Genomic DNA, 26,127 nt, shown 5'->3' with positions numbered 1-26,127 from the left:
AAAAATTTGTTTTGCTGACAGTTGTGATGGTTCTGGTGTGTGGGACCAAAAAGGAATGTGACCGCTTTCAAGTTATTTCTCATTTCTTTAGAAATATTGGATTTTTCAAAAAAAATTAAAAATTTAGATGGTTTTAAAAGTTATTGTCTTAGTCCATTTGCACTATAAGAGAAATACTTAGTATAAACTGGGTAGCTTATAAATAATGGAGATTTCTTTCTCACAGTTTTGGAACCTACATGAAGTCCAAGATCAAGACACCAGCAGATTTATTGTGTGGTGAGAGCCTGTTTCCTGGTTCGTAGATGGCACCTTTTCACTGTATACTCACATGGTATAAGGGGGAAGGTAACTGTGGGGCCTTTTTGTTTGTTTGGTGGTGCTAAGGATCCCACAGGGCCTCTTACAGGCCAGGCAAAGCTCTATTATATCCCCAGCCCTGTGGGGCCTCTTTTATGGGGTCACTAATGCCATTTATGAGAGCTTTACCTCCTGACCTAATTACCTTCCCAAGGCCTCATTTCCTAACATTGGTGATTAGAATTTGGGGCATATGCAAATGTCTGTAGTGATTCGTGTTGACAAAGTAACATAATGTAAGATCTGTATTCTCTCTCTTTCGGGATGGGAAAAGGGGTACCAGGGATTGAACCTAGGAGTGCTTAACCAGTGAGCCTCGTTCCCAGCATTCTAAAAAAAAAAAATTTTTTTTTTTAGTTGTAGGTGGGTACAATGCCTTTTTTATTTTTATGTGGTACTAAGGATTGAACCCGGGCCTCATGCATACTAGGCAAGCACGCTATCACTGAGCCACAATCCCAGCCCCCCAGCCTTTTTAAAAAGACTTTATTTAGAGACAGGGTCTTACTAAGTTGCTGAGACTGGCTTTGAATGCATGATCCTCCTGCCTTGGCTTCCTGAGATGCTGGGATTACAGGTGTGTACCACAGTGACTGACTGAGAGCTGTATGCTTTTCTTCTAATATTTTGCCTAACGATGGAGAAAGTAGCAAGAGTATTTCAGTGCATCTGTCTGTGTGTTTTAAATTGAAAGTTAATTATAATTAAAGACAGAACCTATGGTTTATAGAACAGTGGAAGGAAAGAAATGGAGTGGAGAGGGTTAACTATCATTGGTACACATATTTTATTCAAACACTTTCTTCCAACCAAATTGAGTCCAAAGGGGTAATTGAATTCATCTCACCATTTTACTCTCTTTTGCCTCTAAAGTAACATTGGAAGATTGAGAATCACTTTGGTAATGTAAAGCAATGAATTAGATCCATATATAAATAAAATTACACTAGCCTAATGCTTGCTTTATCTCAAACCAGTGTTTTAAAAATTGTTTCCTTTTTTTGGTGCTTTCTTTTGTTCATATCCATATCTTTTTTCTCTTCTCTATACTTTGCACTTTTCTTTTGTATACTAGGTACAAATCTCTTTTCCCTGATTTCTCCTTCCTTCCCTTGTTTGCCAGCCTTTGGGGATAAGTCACTCCTGAGAATTTATTGTCTTAGAATAGTTACATTATAACTACTTCTAAGTCACCTGGGTTTCTGACACTTCCAGTTAATCTAAAATATTAATATAGAGGTAAAATTAGGTATGTTGATCAAATTTGATATAGCAAATACTTAAACTTTGCATTAATATTGGAAAGAATAAAGTGTTTGGGAACTTCAGCTTCTTTTTGACAATAACATGTTATAATTCCTTTATATTAGAGGTCATAGACTAACTCCAGATTTTCATGTTTTTATAATATTACTATAATAGTCCTCTCTTCTATAAACTTTGAAAGAAGATTAATTCTTTTTAAGAAATACAGATTCACAGAAAGTTCCATTTCTTACTCAAGCATGTTATAGGTGGAATTTATGTAACAGTGTTCTTAGAAGGATGTTTTACCTTAAAGTATATATTTGTTATTTCAACACTAAAAAGAATAAACAAAGAAACAATAAAGTGTCTTCAAGAGCATTGTTTGTAATCTATTAACCTGACTGTCACAATGTCTACAGCATTTCCAATGACAAATGACTGACTGGTGGCTTTCAGTTTCAGGTCTTAGAGACAAAAAAAAAAAAAAAAAAAAAAAGTGTGGCATTGAAGGCTTATTAATACCTCCATTCATTCAGCTAAAATTATGAAGTAGTATACTGCTTCAATCCAGGAAGTACTGTAAATCTCTACATTACCTTTTACCCTCAGAAAGCATGTATGATTATCATTATTATTATTATTTTTGTAAAGGCAGTTGAATGGGAGTTTGGGTCCTTGCATAGCCAATAGAAGGAAATTAAAATTTAGTTATTAGAACCATTCCAAATAGCATGCATTTTTTAAGCATTGAAATAAAAATGGTTATAAAAATCTAATTTGACTATATTATAAAACATTTTTTAAAAAGAATTAATAGACTGTTTTTTAGATTAGTAAGGTTTACAGCAAAACTGATCTGACAGTACAGAGTTCCCATCCATCATGGCCCTGCTACATTCACACACAGCCTTCACAATTAACATCTTGCTCCATTGTGATATGTTAAAATATCAAACATAATAGTTTCACTGACCTAAAAATAATCTGTCCTACCTGTTCGTTTTCTCCTTCCCCCCAAACTGATGGAAACCACTGATGTTTTTACTGCCTCCATAGTTTTGTCTTTTCCACAATGTCATATTGTTGGAATTATATGGTATGTAGTCAGTTTAGTTTGACTTCTTTCACTTTGTAATGTACTTAAGGTTCCTCTGTTTCTTTTAGTGACTTGGTAACTCACTTTAGCTATGAATAATACTCCACTGTATGGATGTACCACAGTTAAACTATATACCTACTGAGGAACTTATTGGTTGCATCCAAGTTTGGATAATTATGCCATTACAAAGAGAATAAAGTCATTAAAAACATCCATGTGCCAGCTTTTATGTGGATATAGTTTTTAAGTTCATTTGAATAAATACAAAGAACCACAATTGCTGGATTATATGAATATGTAATTGTATATATTCATACATGAATATACCTGAACCCAGGGTTGCTTTATTTTAAGACAGGGTCTTGCTGAATTGCTAGGGTCTTACTAAGTTGGCTGAGGCTGACCTCAAACTTGTGTGATCCTTTTGTCTTAGCCTTCCAAGATGCTGGGATCTTTGCCTTTGTGCCCAGCATGTTAATCATTTTTAAAAAAGAAATTACATACAACAAACCAAAATCTTCCTCTTGGTAGCAGATTTTACCCCAGTTCGGGAAATGGTTGAAGAACCTTTGGAGGTCATTCCAGCTGTGATACCAGTAACTTTTATCACTATTGTTATCTCCCTATTCCAGGATTGCTTTAGTATTCCCATAGTTGTTCTCCTTATTACCAGTTTTACTCACTTTCTATTTTATTTTTGTATTTACTCAGAGGCTTATTGAAAGATTAAACGAGATGATACAAGTAATGTACCTTATACAGTACCAGACTCAGGGTAGTCATTAAATATGTGATTTTTAACACCCTATCTTATTCCTTGAATTGTTTGTTAATAAAGTTCATCTATAGACATAGCATGGCATCAAAGGAACTCTGAAAATAGACATTAGCCTCCCTTCCCAGATTTATCATACACTTTAAGGATTCTGTATTCAAGTTGAACATCACTAATCTGAAAATCTGAAATCCAAAATGCTCTGAAATCTGAAACTTTTTCAGATGCTGACATGATGTTTGGAATGTTTCAGATTTTTGAATTAGAGATGCCCAGCTGGCAAAGTTTATGCAAATATTGCAAAATCCGAAAAACTTTGAAATCTTAAACACTTCTGGTCCTAAACATTTTGGATAAGGGATAATCAACCTGTATATATTCTTTTTGTTGTAAAAATACCATGACATAAAATTTACTACCATAACCATTTTTAAGTACAGTACAGTAGTGTTAACTTTAGGCACATTGTCGCATAACAGATTTCTGGAACTTTTTCATCTTGTAAAACTCTAAACTCTACCCATTGGACAATAACTCCCCATTTCCCATCTCCCCTCAGCCCTGGTAACCACATTCTACTTTCTGTTTCTAGGAGTTAGATGCCTCCTATAAGTGGAATCATATAGTATTTATCTTTTTTGACAGGAATATTTCTCTTAACACGATGTTCTTAAGGTTCATCCATATTGTACCTTGTGATAGAATTTTCTTCTTTTCAAAGGCTGAATAATATTCTGTTTGTGTTTGTGTGTGTGTATTACATTTTTTAATCTCTTCATCTGTTGATGATCAGATGCTTCCAGCTCTTGGCCATTATAAATAGTGCTGTGGTGATCATAGGTGTGCAATATCTCCTCAAGATCTTGTTCTCAGTTCTTTTGGATGTATACCAAGAAGTGGGATTGCTAGACCATATGATAATTCTATTTTTAATATATGAGGAGCCTTGATTTTATTTTCCATAGTGACAACTATTTTACATTTTCATCAAATATGCACAGGCATTCCAGTTTCTCCATATTCTTATTAATGCTCAATACTTAGTTTTTTGATCATGGCCATTCTAATGGGTGAGAAGTGTTATCTCATTGTGGTTTTCATTTGCATTCCCTAATAATGCATAATGTTGAGCATCTTTTTGAGTGCTTGTTGACTTTTGCATGTCTGTTTTGGAACAATGTCTGTTCAAGTCCTTTGTCCATTTTTAGTTGGGTTATTTTGTCATTGAGATGTAGGAGTTCCTTATAAATATTCTAGAATTTAGCCCCTATTTCTAGAATAAGCTCCTCGTAAGTTGCAAATATTTTTTCCCATTCCACAGATTGCCTTTGCATTCTGTTGTCTCCTTTGCTAAGCAGAAGTTTTAAAGTTTGACGTCTTGTCAATTTTTTTTTTGTTTTGTTGCCTATACTTTTGGTATCATATTTAAGAAGTCACTGCCAAATTCCATATTGTAAAGTTTTCCCCTTATGCTTTCTTCTGAGAGCTTTATTGTTTCAGGACTTACAGTTAGGTCTTTAATTCATTTTGAGTTGATTTTTGTATGTGGTATAGGTAAGTAATCAACTTCATCCTTTTGTGTGTGGATATCCGGTTTTCCCATATTATTGATTTTTAACCTGCAAGTCAGCCTCTTCAGCAGATCTATAAATTGCAGAAATTGTGTGCAATGTTTTGGGCATGTTTGTGTATATAAGTCACTTTTTAAGAAGGAGGTTCATTAATTTTCACCAGATTGTGAAAATGATCCCTAACCACCACACCTCTGGTCAAAGGCTAGAACCATGATAATCTTAAGAGGTGATTATTTAAATTTAAATTTACCATTATGCCTGGCTAGGAAAATTTGTGGTTAATCTTGGAACATAGCACAGGGAAGATTCATGCTGCTGATGAAGTGGAGAAGCAGGATGGGTCCAATATCAAGTGTAGCACTTGCAGCCACTTTAGTTCTCTGATTTGTTTGCAGTTTCTCAGAGGTGAAGTTGGCAGATCAGTGTAGTGCATAATCTTGTCAAATATTTTGAAAGTTTTTTGAAAACAAAACCAAACACCGAAAATGTTAGCATTAGTTGCTTCTAAAAGATTTCTCTGTAGTTTTTAATTGTGTGCCTTTTATTCAAGGAGTTTGGTTCCTTCAGGTAATCTGCTTTTCTTTTAGACTTGGATTTTTTTTTTTTTTTTTTTTTTTTTTTTTGGGTACTGGGGAATCCCAGGGGCACTTAACCACTGAGCCACATCCCCAACCCTTTCTGAATTGCTTAGGGCTCACTGAGTTGCTGAGGCTGGCTTTGAACTGGTAACCCTCCTGCCTTAGCCTCCCAAGCCACTGGAATTACAGGTGTGCGCCACTAGACTTGGATTTTTAACAAGCGATAATGGTTATACATCCATGGAGGTAGTAATTATAAGACAACATTAAATGACTTTTAGAAATTAAAATGCCCACCTCTTTCCTGCCCACTGTGACCCCCTCCAATGTAACCACAAATATAAATAAAAATGAAAGAAAGTTTCATTGAGGGGCAAGAGTATGAAAATGTACCTTTAGGTTTTATCCTGAAGCCTCTGTTGTAGATCCTTCACTTGGGTGGATGACGTATATACTGGAGTAGCAAAGATAATTAGGTTTTATGTTACCCATTATCAAGTTTGCAATTGATAGTGACATCTCCAAGCAAATTCTATGACCCTAAGCAAATCAGCCTGCAAGAACATGTGTTAGGAATGCTTTACCCCTCATCACTTGTCAGTTGCACACAGAGAAGCTTCCCCACATCCCAAAATTTCTTCCTGCTTTTAAAATAACTCCTTAAATAGAAATGTTGCATCTGCAACATATTAATTCTGACTTTTGACAGATCTGGCCAAAGAAAATATTTTTCTATATAACCTTGTGTTTTTAAACATTATTAGCTGCTAAGTATGTGTTTGTGTGTTTAGCATTATACCAAAAATTCATTTGAGTTACCTGAATTGTAAGAAAATATTTTGACAAAATGCATCTTGACAAGTCCCAGATGCCTAAGTATGAGTTTTCTGTTAATATGTTCATCCCATTTTTATGAGTTCCTTTTGTCTGAAATCAGGATGCCTCTCTGCCCTTGTGAATAGGAAGCTGGGAAAAGGGGTAGGTGGGGTCAAAAGGGAAGCACAATCCTCCGTGTTTCCTGCTGCTCTTCTTATTGTAGGATCAGTTTGGATGTGAGCTGAAATCGAAGAGCAGAATTTAATGTTGACCTCTAAAGTTGATGATCCAAAGAGGTTTATTTGTCTTCACTAAAGCCTGTCAGTTTTTGAATTGAGTAGAGTGCTCTTGGCTGTAAAAGCTTTGAAATGTAAACATTGAGGAAATAACACGTTTGTAATGACTAAGTAATATAAAGTATGCAGGTGCACATCTTAGAATTTTCTCGTTTATCCTAAAAGTTATATCTAAATAGTCTCTTACGAGGGAATTTTTAGCCATTAGAATTGGTTTTACTGTGTAGTTTAAGTTCAAGGTTTCTATTGTGTCCCTTGTTAAAAAGTGTGTTAGTTGATCATAAAAACTGTGTGTGCGGAGAACTGTTTACTTGGAATAATAGTCACATGGTATAGAAATAAAGCAGAGGAAATGTCTATTATGTTGTTTTATTATCTGCCTTTTCCCAGACTTACATTGCTATACCATCCATTTTGCTGCTCAACATGTAAAAAACTAGCTGTGTTAAATCTTCCATTTGTTTTCAGAATTATATGTACCAATGAAATGACTTGATCTCTAGAGACTAATTTAATTTTTTAAATTATTGGACTGAAAAATTTGTGATAACAGGATGGGTGGCTTTCCCTTTGTTTTACGTGACAATGCCTAACACAGCACCTTGTAGTGATGGATCAATATCTTTATGTATGTATAAATATCATCTTTCTTAGGGTAATACATGAATTACTTTATGGAGATTTTGGTTACTTTTTAATCAGATACATTTTTGGAATGGAGAAGAGTATTATTTTATGGGATGCTGAGAAGTCATCTTTTCATCACATTCAAAAAGAAGTTTCCTATACTTGATTACTATATAAATTTAAAATACAGTCTAAGCATTTGTAGTGAATGCTTAACCAGGGGTGTGTATCAGATGTTTAGTTCCCAACCCAGATCTGCTAAATCTAAACTTATCAGAAGGTAAAGACACATCCATTTTTTAAAAGTTCTATCAGTAACTTTAATGTGTTTTATTGTTCAGAGGTATATTTTGTGATAGTTCATGCATTTAATCATTCTTTGTACAACATGGATTTTAAAGTATTTGGAGTTTTGAACACAGGTTTTATGTACATTAATTGTTTTAAATCACACTTCTTTCATATTGCCAAATAAGCAATACATTTTTTTTGTATGGCCAGAAACTAATATACTGATATGAAGAAAACATATAGAAGTAGCCACAGAGGGGAGATTTAAGAATTGTCAAGTGGTCTCCAGATTCTTCCCTACTAGATAGTAGGCATCCTTTTTTGCCTAGCACAAAACAACTGTGAAAGAAATGAACCATATCGTTGTACAGCTAGTTAGGATTGTGAAGAAAATCCATTAGCTCAAGATTTGAGGAAACTCAGGATGATTGAAGTAAAGCATACTTCAATATGTTGGATTCAGAGGCAGCAACTTGGCCCATCGCCGAAGTGTTCTGCATTTGGTAGTTGTGTGATTATAAGCACCTTCCTCAGCCCCTCTGAGTATTGTTTTTTCATCTGTAAAATGAAAATAAAAGAACCGACCCTATAATTTATCATAAGGATTAAATGAGATACTTATGAAAAAGGTACATAAAAGTAGGTCATTAGTAAATGTTGCGGCACACCTATTTCTAGCTGTCACTGGCTTACAAGGATGAAACAGGTTTCTTGAATTAGAAAATGACTCTTTCATTGTGTCTAACCAACCCCTCATCTGAAAGTTAGTGAGTGATTGAATCAGGAAATAGAAAAAAATACAGCCCCCTTAATACCAGTCCAGAGAAAGGGAGTAACGGGGGTGAGGTCTTCTGGGCTTATGAATTGCCTGGCCTATGTCTTGTCAGTAGGCTATTAAGTTCTATACCATTGCCTTTTGTATTTTTTTGCACTATTGTTCCATGCTGTGTAGATCAGTTTCAGTGCGCTGAAGTTTAGTGTGTGACTCATCAAAAAAGGTGATGCTGGGCAAATTGCTTTATTCTTTATTTCAAGTGCTTACAGTTTTTAACTTATTAGATATATCATATGTTTTATGCCTCCCATACTCTACCCTGTTTACACTATTCCGTTAGCAAGTTTTTTGACTCATATCCATGAAATAGTTTACCACAACTGGCAGAGAAAGTTACTATTATTCCTCTCCTCACCAAGGGCATTTTTCAAAGCATCACTCAAATAAATAAATCTGAACCCAAACAAGAGAAGAAAGTATATATTTCTATTTGTAAGGTTTACTCTGGAAAAATACTAGTGTTTATTTTATATCATGTTCTGGACTCAAACTTATTAGTTTGGAATATTTTCTTTTAGATGAATGTTTACCTGGATACTGTGTTGCCTTAAAAATTCCTGCTTTTGTTGTGGGGTGGGTATATTAGTTGGTTTGTTGAGATAGTTTACTTGACGTCCACAGCAAATTTCTCATGTAATGATCTCTGAATACTAAAATTGCCATTTTTCTTCATTAAACCCTAATGAGTTTTTCTTTCTGTCTATCTATCTATCTATATGTCTATCTATCTCTTTTGCAGTGCTGGGGATGGAGCCCAGGACCTCACCTGTACAAAGCGACTGCTCTACTGCTGAGCTGTATCCTCAGCTAAATTACTATAGTTTTTTTTTTATGTGAGTTTATATATGTACATGTGTATGTGGTAAAACATTTGAATGGTTCAAAATTCTAAAGACACAGAAGGTTTATAAAGTTTTCTTTTTCTTCTGTCTTCCCAGTCACTGTTACCCCTTTTAGAGGCAGTGAAAAACATGTTACTAGTTTCCTTTTAAGTAGTCTTCCTGGGAATCACACATAATTCCATTTATACTTCATTGGCCAAAACTGAATCACTCGGCAGTGATAACTGAGAAGAAAAGGAAAATAATGTTTTTTTAGTTGAATGCATTTCTGCCTTGAAAAGAGTTGCAGTTTTCTTTGCCAGTAAGGGGGAAGAATATGTTATTAGATGGCAACTTTTTAAAATTTGTGCTCACTAACAATATATGAAAATACAGTTTTGTGGTTTTGTTACTTTTTACCAAAAGTGCATAACTGAATTCTAATGAAACTAGAAAAAACTCTGGTTACACTTATATCTCATTTAAAAATGAAAGTTAACTTGATACTGAGTATACTGCAAGCAGAATAATTTTTATGAGGAGTGTGGGTGGGTCTTTCAGTTTTATGTTGGCAAAGTAAATGAGCTTTCACTGAGACAGAAAATTTAGTCACCCTTAATTTATGTGAAAGTTACCATCCCATTTCTACCATGCCTAAAGTTTATAACTTCAAAAGTAATCTGATTTAATTTTTTTTTTTGGGGGGGGGTGCTGGGGATCAAACCCAGGGCCTTGTACTTACAAGGCAAGCACTCTACCAACTGAGCTATCTCCCCAGCCCCCGATTTAATTTTTTAACCTTTATATAAATTGCCTTTATGTACCAAGTGAGAGATAATTTGGGAAATGTGGGTCAGAGATGAATTAGATCTGTGTATACTTTAATAAATGGTATTTGAATTGAAATTGGAAAGATAAATTTGATTCTGAGTGTTTTAGCTTCAGTATCAGAGATGCTTATCATTCACCATTATTTTTGTGTGGAGAAATGTAAGAATAGAAAATCATTCATGCTTCACCAACGGTGAGTAGATAGATAGGGCAATGGTAGGAAGACAGATTAGGTAAGGGCAGGTAGGCATATTTAGGGAAAATCTATTGTCTACTGTGGCAGTGAAACTGAATATATGTAGAAGAGAAGAAAAAAGTTACAACTAGAAACAGATTTGGCTTTCAGTGTTCAGACAGGGAATTTGAATTTTATTCAGTTTTGTTTTGAAAAAGAAAGTTTACATTAGATGAATATATTATATTAGGTAGATGTTTAGATTGGATGATCTCTTAAGATTCATTTTAGTACTGTGAATCTATAACCAGTGATGCAGTTGAGTTTTAGATATATCATCTCTGATGTCAGTTTGAGAGATTTGGTAATCAATCACAAGGTTTATACCTTGGATAAACCTTGGATATACAGTGGATGAGGTCACCAAGGAGGAAAGGTTAGAGACATAAAAAGAAGGCTGAACTTTGAGAATTCCCACTTCCAGGGAGTGGTTCTTTTTCCATATTGCTCTCATTTTTTTCCTCTTGGAAGTTCATTTTGAGGAATGCATGTGATTTTTTTCTTATAGTTTACCAGTTTGGATTTTACTGGTTGCATCCATGTGATGTAGCATGGTATTCAGTTTCCTCTTCTGTTCCTTGATATTTGAATCGGGAGACTTGATCACATGTATTTTTTTTTTTTTAATTTTTTGGTGGATAGACATCACTCTTTCACTAGGTAGTAGCCTCTACTTAATCAAGAAACACCTAATATTGAGTTGTCTGTCCTTTTTTATATTAGTAAACATTGATGATTAATACTCTAGATCTACTAATTCATTTATATTGGCCAAATGGTAGTATTCTAATTCTATTGTTCCTTATTAGCTGAAATACTTCAGTGAAGTGAAACTTAACTTTATATTCTATTTGGTTACTTATTGGTAGGATATAGTTTGTATAAAAGATAAAATAAATACATAATACATTCACTTTGTTCATTTTTTAAATAATGAGTTAATTCACTAGCATCCTCCAAAAGTGATCAATTAATATTACTATTATAGAGTTAATTATATTTGGTATTTTCACTGTCTTATTTCTGTACAAATTATACTATCTTGGCCACTGGGCTCCTGAGCTCTTATGACACACCCTACTAGCCTAGTAAGATATGACAAAATGTTCCAGGCTTATCTATTGCATTTCCTGCCCTAGACCTGGAATCAGCCATTTTTCCTTCCAGGGTCTCCTTGGTACTAGAGGTGCTCATTTTTTGCATTGTTAGTTGTTTCTATGTTTACCCCCGCCCCTTTTGGGATTGAACCCAGGGATACTCTACCATTATTTTAAGACAGTTCTGCTAAGTTGCCCCAGCTGGTCTCAAACTTGTAATCCTCCTGCTTAGCCTGCCAAGTCTCTGGAGTTATAGGTATGAGCCATCACACTTGGCTTTTCTAGGCTTTTAAAATAAAGTCTTTTTTTTTTAAATTTGGTGCTTTAACAAGATACATGAAGATGGAATTCACTGTGGTATATGTATACTTGCACATAGTGTAATTTTGTTAAATTCATTCCACATTTCCTCCCCTTTCCTGTCCCTCTTCCTTTCCCCTCAATCTCTTTCTTCTCCATTGACCTTCTCTCTACCTTTATAATATCCAACCCTGTCCCCCCACCCCCTTTACTTTGGTCTAGTTCCTGCATATGAGAAAAAATATTCAATCCTTAATTTTCTGAGTTTGGCTTATTTCTCTTAGCATGATATTCTCTGATTCTATCCCATTTACTTGTAAAAGCCATAATTTCATTCTTCTTTATGATGAGTAATACTCTGTTTTATATATATACCACATTTCCTTAATTCATCTATTAACAGGCACCCGAACTGATCCCATATTTTGGCTATTGTGAGGTATGCTGCTATATATATTGATGTGGCTATATCATTATAGTATGCTGAGTAGTTCTTTGGAATAAATACCAAAGAGTGGGATAGCTGAGTCATGTGGTGGTTCCGTTCCTAGTTTCTTGAGGAATCTCCATACTGTTTTCCAAAGTAATTATACTCATTTGCAACATAATATATGAGAGTATCTTTTTCCTCACACCCTTAAATCCCTAGCATTTATTATATTTGTAGTATTTTTTTTTTTTTTTTTTTTTTTTTTTTTTTGGTACTGGGGATTGAACCCAAGGTGCTTAACCACTGAGTCACATCCCCAGCTTTTTAAGTGTTTTATTTAGAGACAGGGTCTCACTGGCTGGCTTTGAACTCGCCATCCTCCTGCCTCAGTCTCCTGAGCCGCTAGGATTACAGGCATGCGCTACCGCACCCAGTTTGTATTGTTGATATTTGCTGTTCTGGCTATAATGAGTTGAAATCTCAATGTAGTTTTTATTTGTATTTCCCTGGTTGCTAGGGATGTTGAACATTTTTAAATATATTTGTTGGCCATTGTTTTGTTTTTCTTTTAAGAAGTTTTTGTTCAGTTCTTTTGCTCATTTCTTGATTGGAATATTTGGTGGGGGTGTGTTGGTGTTAAGCTTTTTGAGTTCTTGATGTATTCTGGATATTAATCCCCTATTAAAGGAGTAACTGGCAAACATTTTATCCCATTCTGGAGTCTCTCTCTTCACACTCTTATTTGATTCCTTTGCTATGCAGAAGCTCTTTAATTTGATGCTATCCATTTATTGATTCTTGCTTTTTATTTTTTGAGCTATTGGAGTCTTGTTAAGGAAGTTGGTGCCTTAGTCAATGTGTTGGAGTATTGATCTTATGTTTTCTTCTAGCAGTTGCAACATTGCTAGTCTAATTCCTAAGTCTTTGATTCATGTTAATTTGACTTTTGTGCAAGGTAAGAGATAAGGGTCTAGTTTCATTCTTCTACATACGGATATCAAGTTTCCCCAGCACCACTTGTTGAAAAAGCTGTCTTTTCAACAACATATGTTTTTGTTATCCTTGCCAAGTATCAGATGACTAACTATGTTCGTTTGTTTCTTTTTTCTTCTGTTCCACTGGTCTTCATGGCAATTTTGATGCCAGTACCCTGCTGTTTTTGTTACTTCTTCGTAGTATAACTTCAGATGAGGTATTGTGATGCCTCCAGCATCATTCTTTTTGCTCAGGATTCCTTGAACTATTCTAGGTCTTTTATTTTTCCAAATGAATTTTAGAACCATTTTTTTCTAGTTCCATGAAGAATGTTATTGGTATTTTGATGGAGATTGCTTTGAAGTGTAACACTTTTGGAGGTTTGACCATTTTGACAATATCAACTCTGCCTGTCCAAGAACTTGGTAGGTCTTTCCATCATCTAAAGTCTTCTTCAGTTTTTTTCTTCAGTGTTCTATAGATTTCATTGTAGAGGTCCTTCATCTTGATTAGATTAATTCCTGAGTATTTTTTTATTTTTTGAGGTATTGCGAATGGGATTATTTCCTAATTTCTTTCTTAGAAGAATCACAATTGGAATATAGTTTGCTATTGATTTATGAAGTTTAATCTGGTATCCTGCTGAATTTATTTATCAACCCACGGAGTCTTCTGGTGGAGTTTTTTTGGATCTTCTAGATATAGGATCATGTCATCATCAACAAAGATAATTTGACTTCTTTTCCTGTTTGTATCCCTTTAATTTCCTTCTCTTGATTGATTATTCTGGCTAGATTTTCAAGAACTATATTGAATATAAGTGGTGAGAGTTGACATCCTTGTTTTGTTCCTGATTTTTAGAGGAAATGCCTTCAGTTTTTCTTCATTACGATGTTAACTTTGGGTTTATCACAAATATCCTTTATAATGTTGAGGTCAGTTTCTTCTGTCCCTAGTTTCTTCAGTGTTTTTAACATAAATGGGTGCTGGATTTTATCAGAGATCTGTTCTATATCTATTGAGAATGATTCTTGTCCTTGATTCTATTTATGTGATGAATTAGTTATTTATGTTGAATCAGTCTTACCTCCCTGGGATAAAACCCACTTGATCATGGAGTACTGTCTTTTCTATGTAATTTTTAGTGTGATTTGCTAATTTTTTTTTTTTTAAGGATTTTTGTATCTGTGTTGATCAGGAATATTGGTCTGTAGTTTTATTTCCTTTATGTGTCTTTGTCTGGTTTTGGTATAAAGGTTATACCGGCCTCATAGAATGTATTTGGGAGTGTTCCCTTTCTTTTATTTTCATGGAATAATTTGAGAAAGACTGGTATTAGTTCTTTGAAGGTCTTGTAGAACTCATCTGAGAATCCATCCATTCTTGGGCTTTTCTTTTTAGAAGACTTTAAATTGCTGCTTCAGTTTCATTGCTTGATATTGGTCTATTTAGCTTTTCTATATCTTTCTGGTTCAATCTGGGCAGGTCATACATGTCTAGAAATTTGTCAGTGTCTTCTAGATTTTGTAGCTTATTGGAGTACAAGTTTTAGAAATGTTTCTAATGATCCTCTGAATTTCAGAAGTATTCGTGGTGATACTTCCTTTCTCATCTCACATTTTGTTAATTTAGGTCTTCTCTCTTTTTCTTTTGGTTAGTTTGGCAAAGGGTTTATCAATCTTGTTTATTTTTTCAAAGAACCAACTCTTTGTTTTATTGATCCTGTGTATTGTGTTTTGTAAATTCTCAATTTCATTAATTTTGGTTCTGATCTTAATTATTTCCTGTCTTTTACTGATTTTGGAATTAGCTGGTTCTTACTTTTCTAAAGACTTGTGGTGTAGCATTAGATTGTTTGGGATCTATTTTTTGATGTAGGTACTTAAGCTGTAAACTTTACTCTTAGAACTGCCTTCATACTGTCACAGAGATTTTAATATGTTCTCTTTTGTTTCTATGAATTTCTTGATTTCTTCTTTCATTTTTCTATGATCCGTTCCTCATTTTTAAAAGAATTATTCAATCTCCATCTGTTTATGTGGTTTCTATAATTTTTCTTGTTATTGATTTCTAGTTTTATTCCACTATGATCTGATAGGATGCTTGAGATTATATCTGTTTTTTTGGTATTTTCTAAGACATTGTGACCTAGGATATGGTCTTAATTCAGAAAAGGTTCCATGAGCTGCTGAGAAGAAAGCAAATTCAACTGTTCTGGGGTGAAATATTCTGTAGATATCTGTTAGGTCCATTTGATTTATAGTATTATTTAGGTTGGAAATCTCTTTATTGATTTTATGTTTAAATGATCTATTGGTGATAGAGGTGTGTTGAAATCCCCCAATTTTATTGTACTGTGGTATCTGGGGGATTTACTGTCAAGAAAAAAATTTCCTTTTTTTTTTTTTATATATATAATTAGATGTACTGACGCTTGAAGAATGAATATTTACTATCATAATATCTCCTTAGTTGGTTGTTTCCTTTACCAGTATATAATGACTTTCTTTTTTTCTCTTCTGATTAATTTTTGCTTAAAATCTACTTTGTCAGATACGAATGTAGCTGCTCTTGTTTGTTTTCAGACTCCATTTGCCTGGAATGTTTTTTCTCATCCTTTTACTTTTAGCCTGAGTGTCTTTGCCTATGAGCTGAGTCTCTTGAAAACAGCATACAGTTGGATATGGTTTCTTAATCCATTCTGACAGTCTTTTAATTGGGGAATTGAGACCATTTACATTCATTGTTATTATGAATAGGTGTTTGTTATTTCCTGTCATTTTGGTTTGTTTACCATATTTGATTTAGTTTTGATTTTCATTTAGGTAGTTGCTGGTCTAGTCAGCTTTATCTGTTTGGGAGCTTTGGAGTTTGTTTTTGAGTTCTTGTGTGCAGTATATCTTTTAAGTGTTTTTTGTAGAGCTGGTTTAGTGGTCATGAATTCTTTTAGTTTATCCTTATCATGGAAAGTTTTTACTTCTCCATCAGTTCTGAAAGATAGCTTTGCTGGATATTGCAGTCTTGGCTGGCAATTACTCTTTTTGGATATGTTGAATGAAGGGATAAATTACATCCCAGAAGAGATGGAGTGCGAAGGCCTGAGATTTTATTACGTTACTCAGAACGGTGCACAATTAAAAACTCATGAATTGGTTATTTCTGGAATTCTCTACTTATTTTTTTTTTCTTGAATGAAATACTTCACAAATTTGTGAATTGTCCCTGCCCTATGTACCCTGTGTGCAGGGGCCATGCTAATCTTCTCTGTATCATTCCAATTTTAGTAAATGTGCTGCCAAAGTGAGTACTCAACTTAATTTTTTCAAACCATAGTTCACTGTGGTTAACTGAAACCTAGGAAAGTGAAACCACAGAGAAGGGGGAACTACTGTACTCTCTAAAATGAGACTCCAGTGAAACTGTCTGATCTGTGGGGCCATTCTCTTTCCTGTTGGAGAACCTTGTTAATTTCACTTTGAAGTATCCCAGAACACATATCACAGATTTCATGGCATTTAATCCAAGTAAAACAGATTATATTGGAATAATATACCTTTCTTGCCCTTTCTTTTTTATAATGTACTTACTCTATATCTTCCAAGATAAAAAGGCTTTGTTATGCTGGCATCTGATTTTTTTTTTTCTTTTGACATCTAATCTGACTTCTAAATTCTGAATTTCATTTTATCATCTTTTGAAATGTTGCCTGGTAGGCACCCCTTGTTGAACCAGAAAGACCCAGAAATCTTTACACTAACAGTATACGGGTTGTTCTTAAATGAGCTGCCAGAGGGCATAACCTTTTTGGATTGGTAGCATGTAGCACTCGCACAGCACCCTTTTGTTCTCATTAGGAATGGGAAGAAATAAAACATCCCTCTGTCAGTACTAACTTTTGTTCGGTTTCTCCCAAGTCTTCCTGCATTAAGATTGGTGTTGCTCATATCTAAAACAACAGAAGGGGAGAAGGAAAGGTTTGGAAACCCTACTCATTATTTTTGTTTGTCTTCTAAAAAGAATTTAGATCATTGAATGTTAGATCATTTAATATATCAGCAGTTTCAGAAATTTTGTGGAGGCATACATTTCTTTATAACAAACACAGATCTGGAACATTTATTTGATGTGATAATTCTTCCGTTTTATAATTTTTATTTTTCTTTAGGAAGTCATGGTTTGGGAATTTTGTTCTCATTAAAATATAAATATTTTAGAACAGTATTGCAGGATTTTTCTTTATCTTATTAAGACTATTCCATCCTCAAACTCAGCTCAATTGTATTTTATAAAACTCTTTGTTTTCAAATCAGGTTTAAGTTAATAAAGTCCTCCCATTCAACAAACACCTATTGTATAACAAGTGGTGAAGGGATAACAGTGAAACAGAATACACTGTGTCCCCTGCCCTCAGTAGAAACAGCTAAGAAACTAAGTGGCATGTTTTTTGTTATATTTTAAAAGTTTTTCTAAACCAGATTTCTGAGAAATGCTCTCTCTCAACTAATGAATAGTAACTGCTGGGGAGGGGAGTTGGAGGAAGGAGGGGACATATATTAATGAAACAAAAGACTTTGGTTTCTTTGAAATATTCTTGTGACAAGGTGCTAGGAAAAAATATACAATGGATTTCTTAAATATAGTTCTGGCTCTTGAAATACATACATACTTAATGAAACCAAAACTGAGTGCTCCTGAAGTAGGCTGATCTATATATAATAGCATTCCAAAAGTAGAGCTTTTGTAGGCGGTCCCCATTAACTCCCCCTGCTTGTCCTCAATGCGTATTCCCCTCAATTTACTCCATAGACATACCAAGATGAGCAATTTGTAATAAAAAGAATTCTGCGAAATATAATTGTGGCCAAAAGGGTCCTTGAAAAGTATGGAGAGAAAACTTTGTAATTGCTGCTTTATGGAATTTTATAGTTGAGAAAGATGCCTGGTATATAGTATTAAAAACACATATTATAGGGTCCAGCAGACTTTAATCCAATTGTACTTATTCTCTGTTACCCCAGGGCAAGTTTGTTAAGTTCTTTGTACATTGGTTTTCTGGTTTGAAAAATGAAGGTGACAGTCCTTCATATGAAAATTGCATATCAAAGACCCTCACTGTTCATTTATTTCATTTGTTCAGCTAATGTATTGGTGTTGTTCTGGACTGCTTAATGGTTTCTGCTAGTGTTGATAATTGATGAACATTTTGTCAGACCTTATTCTTCTGTCAGACTGCATAAGTCAGGATATGATCTGCATCATAACACATTAGAGTTTCAATTCAATATCTGTAAAAAGAGAATAACAAGAAAGATTGCCAAAAAAATGACTATTACTTAATTATAAGAGTGGTAGAAAGAGGCACAATATTTTTACTAGAATATGATTGCTAGTAACAATTATATTCTCATCAGATGACAATAACTTCTGAACAAATAAAATGACTTGTTTATACTCATATGAGGTGAAATTAAGCTCTCTGAAAAGGCTGTAATTTTTCAGAACTTTCTAGGATTTAGGAAGGGATTGGTTAGATTCTGTGTTCAAATATCTGAGTAAAGGCACCCCTAAAACAAAACCACACTACCCAAAGAGTTTGTGAATTAATGTCTGATTGTTTCTGTCCTAGGAACCTGAAAGTGAGAATGAACAGAGTTCAATAAGGCTACCTTTCTTTCTCTTTTGAGCCTTTGAAATGCTCAAATGATACGTTTATAAGTGTGTTATTAACCCAGCCATAGCCACTTGCCTTTTGTTGTCTGAGTCCAACAAAAGGCAAGAAAGGGACGTAATATTGGGAAAGAGTTCTTGACAAAGAAGCTACTGATTTGCATCCATGGTAATATATAATATAAGGTCAATACTCAACAGATTAAATATCTGAAAAGGATTCTTTTAAATAGTGCCATCTCCTAGGGGTTTGTTTGCTAGAGAGGCAAATTACATTGTTTATCATCGGTGACAGGAGGGGAAGGAATACAAAATCTAATATTTTTGTACAGGTGAAAATGTGCGTCTAGTAAAGGTGAGTGTAGAAGTCAGGATTCTCGGACTATAAAATCTACTGAAACTCTGACAAAAGAGGATTTGTTATCATTCAAGACAGGTAAAAGTAGAACTGGCCTTAGACACTATATTATCAAACTCTTGTTCCCTTTCTTTTCTCTGAAAATTATGTTTATTTTCTTAAATTATTTTCTCCCTATACCAGAGGCAGTCCCTGTTCCACATCCTTACAGCTTTTAACCAAAGAGTGAAGAGGACCTCCCCCAGCTCCAAATTTCCAGTCTTTTGGGGGATGTGATCTGTTTACCAGCAGAATAACATGGAAGAGAACAAATAATAGCCACCTCAAGTGGAAGTTATTATTTTAAGTGCCAGGAAAGGATCATCTTTGTGGCAAAAGACACTGTGGGTTATACATGGTACTAGCAAATGTTATACCATACTATTATTGCTGTCTCCCTGTCCTGGTCCTGTTTTCTCTCCATATTTTCCCCTAATAGTGGCAGTACCCCAACTTGGACGGTTGTTTGGAACCCTAGGGAAGAGTTTGCTGAAAATTCTACATGGCAGTGCTACCAGATTCATTCAGATCCCAACTCAGATTGACAGCTTCTGTGTGTGATAGATTTGTGTTTTTTCTCTCTTTTTTTTTTTTCTTTTTAATTTTTAGACTAAAACTCACATAGTTGTAGAAGACATGTAGATCTCATGGGAAAAGATGCATCTCTCTGTCCAAGTCACTTGTAGAGGCAAGGATCCTACTGTTCAGGACTGTAGTTCTAATTATACACTTTAATCTTCCAGACTTTATTTTAAGACCAGTAAAATTCACTTCTTGATCAAGATGTAGAGTATCTTATTATTCCAAATGTCTGCAAAAAAAAAAAAAAAAATTTGTAGTTGAAGTGATTATTCTGTTAGGGCATTCCCAACCCCCAGCTAGCATAGCTCTCGTATAACTTAATGTGTCTGACTTTACAAAGGAAACTCTGCGTCAATCTTTAAAGTTACAGTTAAAAAATTACATCATTGGTACAGCCAGATGGTATTCTGACACTCACTGTAAGTATTCTAGGATTTTTCTAGAACAGCTGGCACAAACAGAAAAGTCATCTTCTAAGTATGTTTCTGTCCTTTTATCTTGGTTGTGTGTTTTAACTATAGCACTTAAAATCATAAAATCATAAAACCAGAGTGGAGAATTAAACTGTTCCAAAATTTCCCATGCATTTCTTCATTCAGGTCTTACTTTCTAATGCAAGAACCTACTCTCATAAATAATGTACATTCATGATAATGCCTTATTAAATAGTGACATTCAAGAAATTGTCAGTACAGACATTCTTTTATAGGTCAAGGATATAGTTATTTTGAAGAAGTTGAGAAAGAATGCTGACTACCTAACTGATTTCAGACAAATCTAGTTTAAATAGCATTCTGGACTTTATACTAAAAATAGGGATTAATTTTTGAAGAGGATGACAATGTGTAAGTCCTTGATCCTACTGTGTAAATTTATAATTTTGTATATGAGACAAAGGTATACTTTTAGCCTAGTTTACCATAATTAAGCTGAGAAAATGTAGAGTGACCCAAACCTTATAGAACTGTTATCGCAGCTCAATTGATATATACTTGAATTTTTGAAAATTCAAAGATTTTTAAATATTTTTAATCCTACTTTAGTATAGCCTTAGATCTCTAGATCTAAGTGCATGTAATTAAAAGAGCATTAAAGGAGGAAAAATATCTGTCAATTGTTTGCATTTGGACTGAGAAGGTTATAAGATCCTTAATACTGGAATCCTGGTACCTGGGCATCAAAGGAGGCACTTTCAATGGGCCATTGATAAAAGTCAGTCAAAAATCCAGGTAGATCTTAGAGACATTTCTCTGTTTCCCCACTCCAACACCCATTTCCAAACAGCAGAGAAATAAAGAGGGATTTTGAAACATCTTCATTTTCCTCAGTGAAGAAGTGAAAAATAACCAGGTGTAGTGGTGCATGCATACCTGTTATCCCAGAAGCTTGTGAGTCTGAGGCAAGATGACTAAGTTTGAGGCCAGCCCCAGTAATTGAGCAAGGCCCTAAACAATTCAGCGAGACCCTGTCTCAAAATATAAAAAGGACTTCCTTTTCCTTTTCCTCCCCCTCCTCTTCCTCTTCCTCCTCCTCCTCCTTTCTTCTTCTTTCTTTTTCATCCTCTTCAAATTAGACCCAGAGCCTTGCACATGCTGGGCAAGTGCACTACCAACTGAGCTATATACCCAGTCCTTATCCGTGCTTTTTTGTTTTGTTTTGTTTGTTTTTTGTTGTTGTTGTTACTGGGGGATGCACCCAAGGGTGCTTAACCACTGAGCAACATCCCCAACCCCTTTTATTTTTTATTTTGAGACAGGGTCTCATTAAATTGAGACCCTGTTTGAGACCCAAGTTGCTGAGGTTGGCCTCAAACTTGTGCTCTTCCTGCCTCAGCCTTCCAAGTTGTTAGGATTATAGGCTTCTGCCACCATGCCTGACTCCAGTGTTGTTTTTAAGTAAAGTTTCATTTGTTAGTATTATTGAGCTGCATTCTGTAATATAGATGTACTAAAATTTGTTTATTCATTCCTTGATGGGTATCTGAAGTGTACTGAATTTGGGGGTTTTGTGAGTCATGCTACTTTGAACATTTGTGTACAAGTCTTTAATGGATATATATTTCATTGCTTTTGGGTAAATACCTAGCAGTAGAGTTGCTAGGTCACATGGCAAATATATGCTTACTTCATAAGATAGTCATACTGCTTTCTAAAATGTCTATATGCTTTATATTCTCACCAGCAACGTATAAGCGTTCAAATGGTTCCATATCCTCATTACCATATATTGTTTTCATTCTTTTTTTCCTTCATGAACTCAGGTTTTGTTGGAATAGAAAAACTGACTGTAATTACATTCTAGTACGATTAGTGCTAAATGTCAGTCTTTTTTAACTTTAGCCATTCTAATGGGTGTACAATGGAATCCTACTGTAGTTCTAATTTGTATTTCTCTGACTAGTGATTTGAATTTCTTTTTATGTGCTTATTGAGTATCCGAATATCCTCTTTTATAAAGTGTGCAAGTCTTTTGTCTTTTGTTTTTTTGGGGTTTTTTTTGGTACTAGGGATTGAACTCAGGGGCACTTAACCACTGAACCACATCCTCAGCCCTTTATGTATTTTATTTTGAGACAAGTCTCTCTGAGTTGTTTAGGCCTCACTAAGTTGCTGAGGCGGGCTTTGAACTCATGATCCTCCTGCAGCAGCCTCCCAAGATACTGGGATTACAGGCATGCACCACTCCACCTGGCTCTTTTGCCCATTTATAATTGGATTGTTAGTTATTTTGGATACAAGTTTTTGTCAAATAGGTGTTTTAAAATATCATCTCCCATTTAATGGTTTGCCTTTTCATTTTCTTAGTCTCTTTGGAAGAGCAAAAGTTCTTAATCAAGTTCTCAGTCTGGGTCCTAGCTAAGAAATCTTTGCCTAACCCAAAGTCACAAAATTTGTCTCCATTTTTTCCCTCTGAAAGTTTAATAGTCTGAGCTCTTATATTTAAGTCTGTGGTCAATTTTTTTTTTTTTATTTTTTGAGGTAAGGGTCATAACTTCATTTTTCTTTGTATGGACTCTTATATTTAAGTCTGTGGTCAATTTTTTTTTTTTTTTTTTTTTTTTGAGGTAAGGATCATGACTCCTTTTTTCTCCGTATGGACATCCCAGTAGTCTGGCACCACTGGTTGAAAAATATCTTTTGTCCCAATGATTTATATTAACCCCTTTGTTGAAAATGAATTGACATATATGTGTGGGTCTATTTTTGGACTCTGTTCTGTTTACTGACTTGTATGTCTATCATTATACCAATACTACCCATCTTGATTTCTCTGTCTTTATAATAGGTCTTGAAATCTGGTAATAAAAATTTTTCAACTTTGTTTTACCTGTTACATTTCTATATAAATTTAAATTTTAAAACCAGCTATTTATGTCTCTTTTAAAAAGCCTGTCAGACTTTGATTGTATTGCTTTGAATCTAATGATCAATTGGGGAAGTTAAGTCATTTGAATATTAAATTTTTGAAGCCATGAACATGAATCCATGGACATGGTATATTTCTCTATTTAGGTTGTTTCTAATTTTTCTTTGCAGTAATCAGTGTATAAACTTTATATATCTTTCATTAAATTTGTTTTTTTATTTTTATTCATTTTTCGCAGTTCTGGGGATTGGAATCAGGGGTACTTTACCACTGAGCTCCATTCCCAACCCTTTTTAATTTTGATATTGAAACAAGATCTCACTAAGTTGCTGAGGATCTTGCTAAGTTGCTGAGACTGGCCTGGAACTTGAGATCCTTCTGCCTCAGTCCTCCAGGTTGTGGGGTGCTGTGCCCAGCTAAATTGATTTTTTAAAAATATATGTTTTACTTGTTACTGACACAATACCTTATTTTATTTTTATGTGATGCTAAGGATGGACCCCGGATCCTCATGTGTTCTAGGTGAGCGCTTTACCATTCCCCAGTCTCTAAACTGATTTTTACAAGTATTATTTTTCATGCTTTTAAAAAAAAGATTATAAATGTAGTTTCAAAAAAAATTTTCTTCTAATTGTTGAAAGCTAGTATGTAGAGATATGATTGAATTTTGTAAATTGACCTCATATCTTGAAACTTTGCTGCATTCATTTATTAATGTTAGTAACTTTTAAAGGTTCCTTAGGTTTTGCCACATGACTGATCATATCTTCTTTCAATGAGGACATTTTAACTTCTTCTATTCTCATCTGTATGCCATCTATTTATTTACTTACTTTCTTTTCCTGTCACATAGGATAGATATTTCAGTGCATATTTACAACTGCTATGTCTTTCTCATGAATTGCCCTTTTATGTATGTAAAAGTCTCTATTTCCTATATAAATTTTTTCTTGAAATCTATTTTGTCTGATGTTAATATAAACATTTTAATCTTCTTAGGCTTATTGTTTACATGGTATACTTTTTTCCATTTATACAATTTTTATCTATATGTTTATGTCTGTGTCTTTCAGACAGCATATAGTTGGGTATTGTTTCTTCATCTGTATTATGGTCTCTGCCTCACCCTGTCTCTCCCCCATTGTTGTGAATCAAACCCAGGACCTTGTACATGCTAGACAAGCACTCTACCACGGAGCTGCATCCTCAACCCAGTCTTTACCTTTTAATTGGCTTACTTAATTTATGAATCTGTGTGTGTGTGTGTGTGTGTGTGTGTGTGTGTGTTTACTGGGATTGAACTCAGGGGTACTCTGCCATTGACACATCTCCAGCCCTATTTACCTACTTATTTATTCATTTATTCATTCACTTATTTATTTAGGTCCTGGAGATTGAACCCAGGGAGCTTTATCACTGAGCTATACCCCCAACCTTTTAAAATTTCTTCTTTTGAGATAGGGTCTCACTAATTTGCCTAGGCCAGCTCGAACTTTCAATTCTCCTGCCTCAGCTTCCAAAGTAGCTAGGACTAAGGTGTTCATGAATCTTTAATGTAATTAGTGATATAACAAAGTTTGGGTTTACCATTTTTTGTTTTCTGTTGTCTCTTGCATTTTAATGTTCCTCTTTGCCTGTCCATCTCACATTTGAATTACTTGAACTATATTTTTATCAAGATAGAAAAGATAATATTAACTTTTAATAATCCATAGATGTCTGCTGGCAATATTACTTTGATGAAACATTTTTGGATATTGTTGACTTATGTAGAAAAAACTTTTTCTCCCTTCAGTGAATGGATTTTTGGAATATTTTTAAGTTTTGAGGGATGTGATAAGGTTGTAAAATAAATGTAGTGATTTAGAAAGCCTAATGAATAAAAGTTCTTTTATTAGAGTCTGACCTGCATTTTCTCTTTGTAGTTTCTTATATTGGATACACTTCAGCGTGTCAGCTTTGTCTTATTCTTCTTTATATCATATAGCACCTGGTCACTGACTACTTGTTCATTGTTAGGTACCCAGTAAAAAAGTTTGTACAAAGAATAATTTGCAGGTGGCTGTTGTATATGTCTTTCTGCCACAAAGCAAATCACATCATCTGTAGAGTGCAACTCTGCAGTTTCTAACAACCTTTTGGTGGTATTTATCTCTTTCTGTACACTCCCTCCTTTCTCTTTGAAGGAAAAGATAGTAAAAGAAAAAAGGGGAAAAAAGCAGAAAAGTAATGACATGCAGGGAAGTTTTATTTTGTTTCATATGATTCTTATTGTTTCTCGCAACTTTGTAATAGTGTTAAAACCTTCTCTAACAAGAAAGAATCTTGTAGATTGCTCTCTAGAAGTCTAGTGGAAATTCAATAAACCAGCCACCACTGAGATTATGTATTACATGTCTTTTTACCATTAGTTAAAATCTTCTTGCACTCACTTTCTAAGATTATTTGTTATACCTTATCCCCTTTTTCTGAACTTTGGAGCTTTTGCAATCCAAAAAATTTCATTTGAAAGTTGTATCCAAACACACACACACACACACACACACACACACACAAATGATGAACTGTTTCAAATAGTCATTATTATAAAGTCTTAAGATTACAGTAAGAAAATTCTGTGTGTGTATAAGTGAGATAGTGATGTTGGGAATATGCTAAATTTTAAATTTTATCTGGTTATCATAGTGGTAGGAAATTAATGTCATTGAAGAACATTTGAAACCAATATTTGAATACTTTTGAAAACAGGCAAAAATCTACTATCTAGCAGGTGCTCTCCCTATAGTTTAAGATCAGATTAAGATTTGTAATTTGAAAATGTCAAAGAGTTAGACCAAAATTCTAAGAGAAATGATTTCAAGATGAAGTTCTTTAAAAAGTTTATTCTGACCACTTTACCTGGTATTTTTTTTACCTCATCTATTTAT

At 34.3% G+C, this 26,127-nt stretch overlaps 1 protein-coding gene and 1 non-coding gene across 2 annotated transcripts in view; one reads left to right on the top strand and one right to left on the bottom strand.

Moving 5' to 3' along the window:
* Nlk (nemo like kinase) overlaps positions 1–26,127 on the top strand; it is a 139,969-nt gene that overhangs the window by 33,984 nt on the left and 79,858 nt on the right. The gene's annotated exons all lie outside the window — the stretch shown is intronic.
* Positions 16,392–16,496, bottom strand: LOC124981474 (U6 spliceosomal RNA). Its single transcript, XR_007107998.1, has one exon. It is a non-coding gene; the product is annotated as a U6 spliceosomal RNA (small nuclear RNA).

The sequence above is a fragment of the Sciurus carolinensis genome, chromosome 3 (genome assembly GCF_902686445.1).
Source record: "Sciurus carolinensis chromosome 3, mSciCar1.2, whole genome shotgun sequence".
NCBI classification, from domain to species: Eukaryota; Metazoa; Chordata; class Mammalia; order Rodentia; family Sciuridae; genus Sciurus; species Sciurus carolinensis.
Note: the sequence above shows the minus strand (reverse complement) of the source record. Positions and strands in the feature narration are given on the sequence as shown.